The sequence below is a fragment of the Hypanus sabinus genome, chromosome 7 (assembly GCF_030144855.1).
Source record: "Hypanus sabinus isolate sHypSab1 chromosome 7, sHypSab1.hap1, whole genome shotgun sequence".
Classification (NCBI taxonomy): domain Eukaryota; kingdom Metazoa; phylum Chordata; class Chondrichthyes; order Myliobatiformes; family Dasyatidae; genus Hypanus; species Hypanus sabinus.
Window position 1 is genome coordinate 83,365,400 of NC_082712.1, and position 9,724 is coordinate 83,375,123.

At 48.3% G+C, this 9,724-nt stretch overlaps 1 long non-coding RNA gene across 1 annotated transcript in view; it reads left to right on the forward strand.

Moving 5' to 3' along the window:
* Nucleotides 1–3,704: 3,704 nt before the first annotated feature.
* LOC132396356 (uncharacterized) overlaps nucleotides 3,705–9,724 on the forward strand; it is a 10,537-nt gene continuing 4,517 nt past the window's right edge. Inside the window, exon 1 of the long non-coding RNA XR_009512960.1 lies at nucleotides 3,705–3,976. This is a non-coding gene — a long non-coding RNA (uncharacterized LOC132396356). The remainder of the gene's footprint in view (nucleotides 3,977–9,724) is intronic.

Genomic DNA, 9,724 nt, shown 5'->3' on the forward strand with positions numbered 1-9,724 from the left:
TATGGAATCTTTAGGTCTCTGCTGGTCGGGGTTGACCATGGATATGGCATCCTGGCCGTCTAGATACATAAGCCAGGGCGGTACAATATGGAGAGCAAGCTGTCGCCCCTGTAACAAGCCCCCACCCCACCCCCACGCATCTGATGAACCCAAAGGAACAGCAGAGACCGATACAGTTTGGCACCAGCAGCGTCACAGGAGTTGACAGCCTCGGATTTTTCTCCTTGGGGTTTACTCCCAAAACTTTGAAATTTTGAGATCAGTGGAGGTTTGAGATCTCCTAGAAGAGCTACCAATTGTGGTGGACGAGCCCTATCCGCCTGAAGCAACTGGTTTTAAGATACTAGTCACCCACCTTTGCCCCTTCTCCTGTCGGTAGAAATGGTTCCACCAGGCTTAGTAGCCAAGCCACACGTGAAGGCCAAGAGGTGGACTTGGCTGTCAGAGGTTATTTGAGGCGCACGCCATTAGGAGCATTTAATGGGTAGTGGGAGCTTGTCCCCATGACCATCCCCGGCTGTGACAACTTTGAACCATTGTGACAAAAGACCTCTTTACAACCCTTTCTACCTGTGACGCCACTTTCAAGGAGTTATGGATTTGTATTCCCAGATTCCTGTTCTACTGCACTCCTCAGTGCCCTACCACTCAATGTGTAAATCCTATCCTGGTTGGTCCTCCCAAAGTGCACCTCACACTTACGAGAAAATCTGCCCATGCTGGAAATCCAGAGCACCACTCACACAGGACTCAGCAGGTCAGGCAGCATCTATGGAAATAAATAAACAGTCAAAGTTTCGGGCCAAGACCCTTGTGTACATTAAATTCCATCTGTCATTTTTCAGCCTATTTTTTCCAGCTGGTTCAGATCCCTTCCTCACTGTCTGCTATGTTCCTAATCTTGATGTAATCCATAATTCTGCGGATCAAGTTTACGACATTACTAGACCTCAAGATATATGAGCAGAATGAGGCCCTTGGTCTTATAGAGTCTGCTCTGGCATTTCATCATGGCTGATCCATTTTTCCTCTCAGCCCCAATCCACCCCACTCTATCCACACTCTATTCCAACCCTACATCACCTCTTTCTAATGATTTGATTTCATTTGTAACCAACAGAGCAACACCACCCACTTTGCTTCCTGCCTGTCCTTTCAATACAATGTGTGTCCCTGGACATTAAGCTCCCAGCTATAACCCTCTTTCAGCCATATGTTAGTGGTGCCCACAACACCATAAGTGTCCATTTGTAACTGTGTTACAAGTCAATCTACCTTATTCCATATACTACTCATATTCACCTTTTCAATTTTGTCCATCTTCTACATTGCAACTTATCCTGTTGACTGTAATTTTGCCCAATCATCAGCCTCTCCTCACTACACACTGCCTCTGTTTGTAAACCAACTACCTCATCCTCAGCCCTATCACTCCAATTCCCACCCCCCCCTGACAAATTAGCTTAAACCCTCCCAAACAGCTCTAGAAAACCTGTCCACAAGCATGCTGGTCCCCCTCAGGTTCAGATGTAATCCATCCCTTTGATACAGGTCATACCTTCCCCAGAAGAGACCCCCAGTGATTCCCAGGCCCCCAGGCACCCCCAGGCACACATTCACCTGCCAAATCACCCTATTCTTACCCCTCACAGGTGCATGGGTCAGCCAGCAACCAGAGATTCCTGCCCTGTGTTACACAAGCATGGCGGTGGACAAACCCAAGTGCAGCACACAGGCACAGAGTCAGGAGGCATTCCTGACAAAGCAAGCACAGAATCAGCACCCAAGAGCAATGCTACACCTCAACCTGACCATCCTCAGCACCACAAAACCAGGCTACTCACACCAGAGTCAACCAACAAACTGGCAGCTCCTTGTTGTGGTCGCGGGGTTTTTACCCTGCATTTGCTGATGGAAAGCAGGTGTTTGTAGTCAGTGGAACCTGGGAATGATTGGGAACTAAACGAGGGGATTGAGGCCCAATTCCTGAGCCAAATAGCCAGGTGGGGGATTGCCAGAAGGGGCCATGACACCCTGGAGGTCCTGTTCCTCAGCTTTCTCTCCTCAGGACCTCCTCAGCTTGTCTACTTATGTTATTGGTGCCAATATGTACCAAGACCTGCCTGCTCACCCCCACCCTTGAGAGTGCCATGGACCCGAACTGAAATATCCCTGACCCTGGCACCTGGGAGGCAACATACCATCCGGGCGTCTCCATGGCACCCACAGAATCTCATCTCTGTCCCTCGGACTGAGGAATCTCCTATCAACACTGCAGGTCTCTTCACCTCTCTACTCTTCTGAGCCACAGCACCAGAGAGCCGGTCACTGTGGCTCCCCGCCCCGGTAGGTCATCCCCCTCGATAGTATCTAAGATTATACTCTTATTACTGAGCGGAATGGCCACAGGTGTACTCTGAATTGGCTGTGCTTGCCCCTCCTTCTCCTGACAGTCACCCAGTTACCTGCCTCCTGCAACCTAGGGGTGACTACCTCCCGGTCAATCACCTCCTCACTCTCCTCTATGAGCCGAAGGTCATCGAGCTGCAGTTCCAGATCCTTAATATATTCTCTCACCAGGAGAAGGACGTGATGGACACTGGGGTGGTTCCCTGAGCAGACCGTCCAGTTCATCTGGCAAAATGCCTCATCACCAGACCTCACCAACAGGCACCAAGACCTCGCCTGGCTGGTGGTGAGAGGGGCCCTCCCAGTCTGATCCCTCCTGTACGCCCGGAATGTCGTCCCCACACCCCTCTGCCCACGGGAGGACTGCAATGAGGAGGAGTCAGTGACCCACCTCTTTGCACACTGTGGGTTCGCGGAGGTGTGGAGGAGGATGGTAGGGACAGTGTCGAGGTTCATCCCCAGCAGCTGCATAACAGAGGACTCTCTGATCTACGGGCTGTTCCCGGGGACGCACACCGAGACCAACATCCGGTGCTGCTGGCAGATCATCAGCTCGGTGAAAGACGCTCTCTGGTCGGCCCGAAACCTGATGGTCTACCAGCAGACGGAGCTGGGGGAATACTGCGGACCGGCACGTTCTCGGCTGCAGGAGTACGTGCTGAGGGACGCACTGAAACCTGGAGCAGCCACCGCAAGGGCCGGTGGGGAAGGACCACAGTCTGGAGTTCTTCTCCTGTGGGAGTAGAGGGGTAGAGTGGCCGGGAGAATACCCCTCAACAAGGGTATGTAAATATGAAACAACAGAGTGCCACGTGGGTGGTTAAAAGCGTGGAAATGTAAAGACCGTAATGGAAACATTTGTAAAGGATTGAGAGACATTGAATGGGTTATTGTACATTATTTTATTTTTGAATAAAGTGTATTTTGTTCAATAAAAAAAAATTCTCTCAGGAGCTGCAGCTGGGTGCACGTGGTGCAGGTGTGCTTGGGAGATCTCCAGTCTCTCAGACCTCCCATGCCCAGCACACACTGCCCAGGAGCCATCCTCAGGACACTACTGTGCCCGAACAGATAAAGCTGAAAGAAAGAACCAATCTTCCAAATAGTTAACCTTGCCCAGGCGAAGTGGAGAAGAATGCATCATGTTCTGCACAAGACCGCAGAGCTTAAATGTCAGTGCAGCTTATATGCTAATCATTACGGTACAAGGCCGGCTGGGCTGACGTAGTTTATCTTATATACAGAAGTTGTGCTGTTTCCGTCGCCGTCAGCTTTAGCTCAGTGGGTACTTCGTTCAACAATTTCGACAATGTTACCCCCACGGGCGCCGTCTGATGGTTTTTGTTGTTTCAACTCCCCCCCCCCCCCCACAGTGTAGCCGGGGCCCGGGGCCTGGGGTCTGTCATCGTATATCGGGCACACACTGTTCAGGAGCCGCCCCCTGTAGTCCCGCAGGCCGGCAGTGCGAGTTCGATTCCAGCTCAGGGAAGAAGCTTCACACAAAAGCCGATAAACTGATTGACATCACGAAACAAAAGCAACAGCCGCGGAGTAGATTGTGTTTGTGGTGAGAATATTCTGTGTTTGTTCCATTTCATTAGTCCATTTCCGGTAATGAGTGTGTGTCAGAGAGAGTCGCACACAAAAGGCTGGAGGAACTCGGCAGGTCAGGCAGCATCTGTGGAAACGCTTTGGGCCGAGGACTGAGGTGGTGGGGGAAAGATGCCAGAATTAAATACTGGGGGAGTGGAAGGAGGATAGCTGGAGGGTGATGGGTGAAGCCAAGTGGGAGGGAAAGGTCAAGGGCTGGAGAGGAAGGAATCTGATGGGAGAGGAGAATGAACCATAGGAGAAAGGGAAGGAGGAGGGGACCCAGGGGGAGGAGGAGGTAAGAGGCTGAAGTGGGGAATAGAGGAGGGGGGGAGAGGATTTTTTTTGAACCAGAAAGAGAGATCGTGATTCATGCCATCAGGATGTAGGGTACCCTGACAGAATATAAGTTGTTTCTCCTCCACTCTGAAGGTCTGTTCTTAGCACAAGAGGAGGCCGTGGACTGACATGTTGGAACAGAGATGGGAAACATAATTAAAACAGTCGACCACCGGCTGGGAAGTCCCGCTTGTGGCAGATGGTGCGGAGGTGCTCGGTGAAGTGGTCCCCCAATTTACACCGGGTCTCACCACTGTAGAGGAGGCAGCATTGGGAGCACCAGACACAATAGACAACTCCAGCAGATCTGCAGATGAAGTGTTGCCTCAGCTGGAAGGACTGTTTGGGGCCCTGAATGGAGGTGAGGGAGGGGGTGAAAGGGTAGGTGTAGAACTTAGCCCACTCGCAGGGGTAAGTCCCAGGTTGGGAGATTCGTGGGGACAAATGGACAAGAGAATCATGGAGGGAGCGATCCCTGTGGAAAGTGGGGTGGGGAGTAAAAATACGTTTGGCGGTAGGATCCCTCTAGAGGTGGCAAAAGTTTACATCCTTGTAAATTTTTCTGCACTCTTTCTATCTTACTTACATCTTTCCTGGATACTACAGAGGCCAGTGCCCATGATGGAGCTGACTGAGTTTACAAATCTCCGCAGCTGATTTCGATCCTGTGCAGTAGCACCACTTTCAACCCCCCCAACCCCCATCGCCACACCAGACAGTGATCAGCTAGTTAGAATGCTCTTCACAGTACATCTGCAGAAGTTTGTGAGTGTCTTTGGTAACGTACCAAATCTCCTCAAACTGCTAATGAAATACAGCTGCTGTCTTGTCTTCTTTGTAGCTGTGTCAACATGTTGGGACCAGATTAAATCCTCAGAGATATTGACAACCAGGAACTTGAAATTGCTCGCTCTCTCCACATCCAATCCCTCGATGAGGACTGGGGTGTTTTCTGAAGATTCATTTTCTTGTGGACAAACTCAATGAATCTACAGAATCAGTGATAGACTGTACCAACTTGGATGTCCAACCAGTGTGCAAAAGACAACAAACTGTGCGATTACAAAAAGTAATCAATAATAATCAATAACCAAGCAGTGACTACCAATATACGTGGGGGCTCTGGAGAGGGAGCAGCAGAGTTTTAGATTCATTCTGATTCAGGTTGATTTATCATTTACACAGTGAAATACGTTATTTACGGTCGCCCTGTACAGAGGGACGAGTCACTGTCGCTCTCTACGGAGGGACCTGTCACTGTCGCTCTCTACGGAGGGACGTGTCACTATCGCTCACTACGGAGGGACGTGTCACTGTCTCTCTCTACGGGGGGACGTGTCACTGTCGCTCTCTACGGGGGGACGTGTCACCCTGTCGCTCTCTACGGGGGGACGTGTCACTGTGTCGCCCTCAATGGGGGGACATGTCACTGTCGCTCTCTATGGAGGGACATGTCACTGTGTCACCCTCTACGGAGGGATGAGTCACCGTGTCGCTCTCTACAGAGGGACGTGTGTCGTGGTTTCTCGTGCCCCACAAACGACCAGGAGACGCAGAAGATTCTTCAAGAAGTGTTAAACTTTAATTTGCAAATCAAAGCTGAGGCAGTCATTGAGCTAGTCGCTGATTGCCCACCGATCCTTGTACATAGCATTTTTATAGCAATCTCCTGGTTTAGTTGTATTAGCATATGCAATCGGTCTATAGTTGTGTATCACAATTACATCTGCCACTATTGTTTCTACCTATTGACCCATGTTCTAATCTACATCTCTTAGCTACCTCTCATTAACACATCTTCTACATTCTTAAAATTTCATTCTCCTACTAAATTGGATATATGCATAGCAAATAGCAAGTTCAAAGCTGACTCCATAGTTTTGGTTACACAGCAAACAATGCAACTTTTATACTCCAATATATTCCCCCTTTGAGACCCAGAGGGTCTCATACAGAGAAAGAAGACTAAGAGTCTGCGCACAAAAGCTCCAATAAACTCAAGCACTTATTCCCAAATCTCGGGTTAAGCTATAATTTTCTGTGCCAGGACCTCAAAGTATTCTCTCCCTGTTACCCTGGGCCGCTGAGCCAAAAACCTGTCCCTTTGTACCCGAGACAGGGAAAAAGACTCAGAAGCCCTTACTTACAATCTACTCCCACACTGTCGTTTTGCTCTTGTTCATCCTGCAGGTGTTGTAGGCTGTAACGATACATTTTCGGTGTTTCTTTCTCCACTGAGCTTGCTTCAGTAATTGCCACGAGCATCGGAAATTGTTTGGTTGCAGCACGCACTACAAGAGACTTGAGACAAGGAAGAAAACAGCACAGCACAAGCGCACAGCTCAGCAATACAATACCGACAGTTATTGCCATTTTAGTCAGCTATGCTCCCCATCCTCCGAGTCTACTTTCTAACCAGTCAAATAACTGATGTCCGAATGTCCCTGCATTCTGTTTAACTTCCTTTCTTAGACTTTTCAATTTATACATTGCCTTAGTAAACGATCCTTTAACTAACAACGGCATCATTCTTCCTCCTTCTTCCCACCTGCCCTGGCTCTCCTCCTCACCTGACTCCCCATCTGTCTCAGTGTATGTCTTTACTGCCTCCCACAGAAATTTCTCCGGGATTCTCTTCTTCCCTCGGTCTTCCTGTGGAGTCCTTCCTTTCTGTCTTGATTCAATACGGTTGGCCCCTGGAGTACTTTTCGCATCTCCTCTGGCAATCCCCTCTCAGTAACTTATCTAGCTCTCTCTCTACTTCCGCAAGTCGCTCCCCTACTGCCTCCTTCTGCTCTTCTAGGCTTCTGCCTCCTACCCCTTCCCCACAGATTCTTACATCCTCTCCACTTAACTCTTGCTCCACCAATGAGTCACCTTCTCTTTCTTCCTGTCCGTGTCTGTACACCTGTGGCAGGGACTCCTCATGATCCTTACTCGTGCTTGATTCCCTTCTCTCTTGTGTTTCTCCAAGACTCTCATCTCCTATCTTGTTTCCAATTCCTCTTGAATGCCTCGTCTCTTCCTGCCCTGATGAGCCACATTCTTTTCTAGTCTGTTTATTTCTATGGTATAACCGATACTCCTCATACTCCTTTCCCTCTCTCAAGTATTTCATCCGTTCAATCTCTTCTTTCATTTCTCTCTTTGCCTGTTCCACCTTTATCCTTTCTGCCTGTATCTCCTTCCATATCGCCACTTTTTCCTTCTCCTATTCTCTTTTTTCCTCCTCATTATCCCAAACTTGTACTTCTCCCTGCATGTTTACTGTCCCCGTCAGCAGGGGGCCTGCTTAGGGGTTCCTTCCTCATTCTAGGGAGGGGGCTTTACTGTTTCTTTCGCATCCGGGTACGGAGCTGAAGCCAGCTTCTCACTGTACCTTCCTCTCTCTCTAACAGGCTGTTTCTCCAGCACCTTAGTGTCTTCCTCGCTTGTAATCAATATTCTACCTGTCCTCCTCAGCCTTTCTCCCTCCGTTCTGAAGAGTTTTAGCTTCCATTTCTCGTTCTCTTTTTTGCCCTCTTTTCTTAGATTTATCTTTTGGTTTGTAATTTTTAATTAGTTCCTCCATTTCTTCGCACGAGCTTACATCAAACGTTCCTTCTCTTGGCCACTTTGTGGCCAGGTTTTTGGTTCTCTTTTCCCATTTTTCTGAAGTTTTTGTGATCTCATTTATTTACCGGGATTTTTTTGCTCAGAATCTCTACTGCCGTTCCTTTACCTGTCATGTTGTTTTCTCTTTTTAAGGTATTTCAGAGATTCACAGTTCGTTTACTGGATAATATTATTTACTCTATTTCTATGCCTAGTCTATTGTCTATCTACCAGCACTTTAAACTATATATTGGACTGTCCTTGTTCTGCCCTTACAAACCTCTACTTAGAGCAGTATCCACAGAACTTTCTCTTTGCACCTCGTCTATTCAGACCCTTATCTCTTAAGGCGGTATCCACGAGGATTTTCTCTATTTTCCCTTTCCCTGCCCGTTCAGACCTTCGTTTTATACGAAGCGATATCCACAGGGATTTACCAACACCATGTGGACTTTTTCTTAACTTATTAACTTATTTGTATTTACCTTCACTGCAGTGTTCTTGATCAATCCTCTGAGCCTCCTGTTAACCCCCAATTCTGCCAGATTCTTTGGACCAGAGAGACCCTTCGGCAGTGGTTCCACACTTCTGAGACTCCAAGACCTCCCCAAAGCCAACAGAATTCTTAGTCCAAATTGTCGCAAAAAGCGCTTGGGTGCTCCCTTAATTCTGTTAGCCTTGTGGGGGTCCCTAGAGGACTGGGGAGTGTCCCCAATCTGCCGTTTCCTTTCCGCGGGTCTCTTTCCGGTCCTGCCGCGGACACCAATTTTGTCGTGGTTTCTCGTGCCCCACAAACGACCAGGAGACGCAGAAGATTCTTCAAGAAGGGTTAAACTTTAATTTGCAAATCAAAGCTGAGACAGTCATTGAGCTAGTCGCTGATTGCCCACCGATCCTTGGAAATAGCATTTTTATAGCAATCTCCTGGTTTAGTTGCATTAGCATATCCAATCGGTCTATAGTTGCGTATCACAAGTACATCCACCGCTATTGTTTCTACCCATTGACTTAATCATGATCTAATCTACTTTTTGGGCCACGTGTTACCTCATCCCTGGCCACAGTTATCTCTTAGCTAGCCTCTCATTAACACACCATTATCTTCTTATTTGGCTAATTCCCAAGTCACTGATGTGTTCAATAGTACAGAGACAATACAGAGATTTCATTCTCCTACTAAATTGGATACATACATAGCAAATAGCAAATACAAAGCTGACTACATAGTTTTGGTTACACAGCAAACAATGCAACTTTATACTCCAATAGGGTAAAAATATGTTTGGTGATAGGATCCCTCTAGAGGTGGCGGAAGTTACGGAGGATGACGTGTTGGATGCAGAGGCTCATGAGGTGATAGGTCAGTGCAAGAGGAACTCTGCAGATCTGGCAGCGTCTATGGAGAGGAATGAACAGTCGATGGTCTGGGCCAGCACAGCACACTTTATCAGGACTGTCATGGGGGTGGAATGTACCTCTGACTATCACAGGCAATGCAGTGTCGTGGATGGCATAGAAATGGGGTTCCCAACCTGGGGTCCACCGACTCCTCCGTCAATGGCAGGGGTCCATGGCGTTAAAAAGGCTGGGAACCCCTGGTTTAGAAGATTGTGAAAGTATACAGGGAGATACCGTTCAGTTGCAAATAGTGGCGAAAAAATGACAGACAGAGTTTAACCTGGACAAATGAGAGAGTCATAGAACAGTACAGCACAGAAACAGGCCAATCAGCCCATCCAGTCCATGCTAAACTATTAATCTGCCTAGTCCCATTGACCTCCACCAGGCCCAT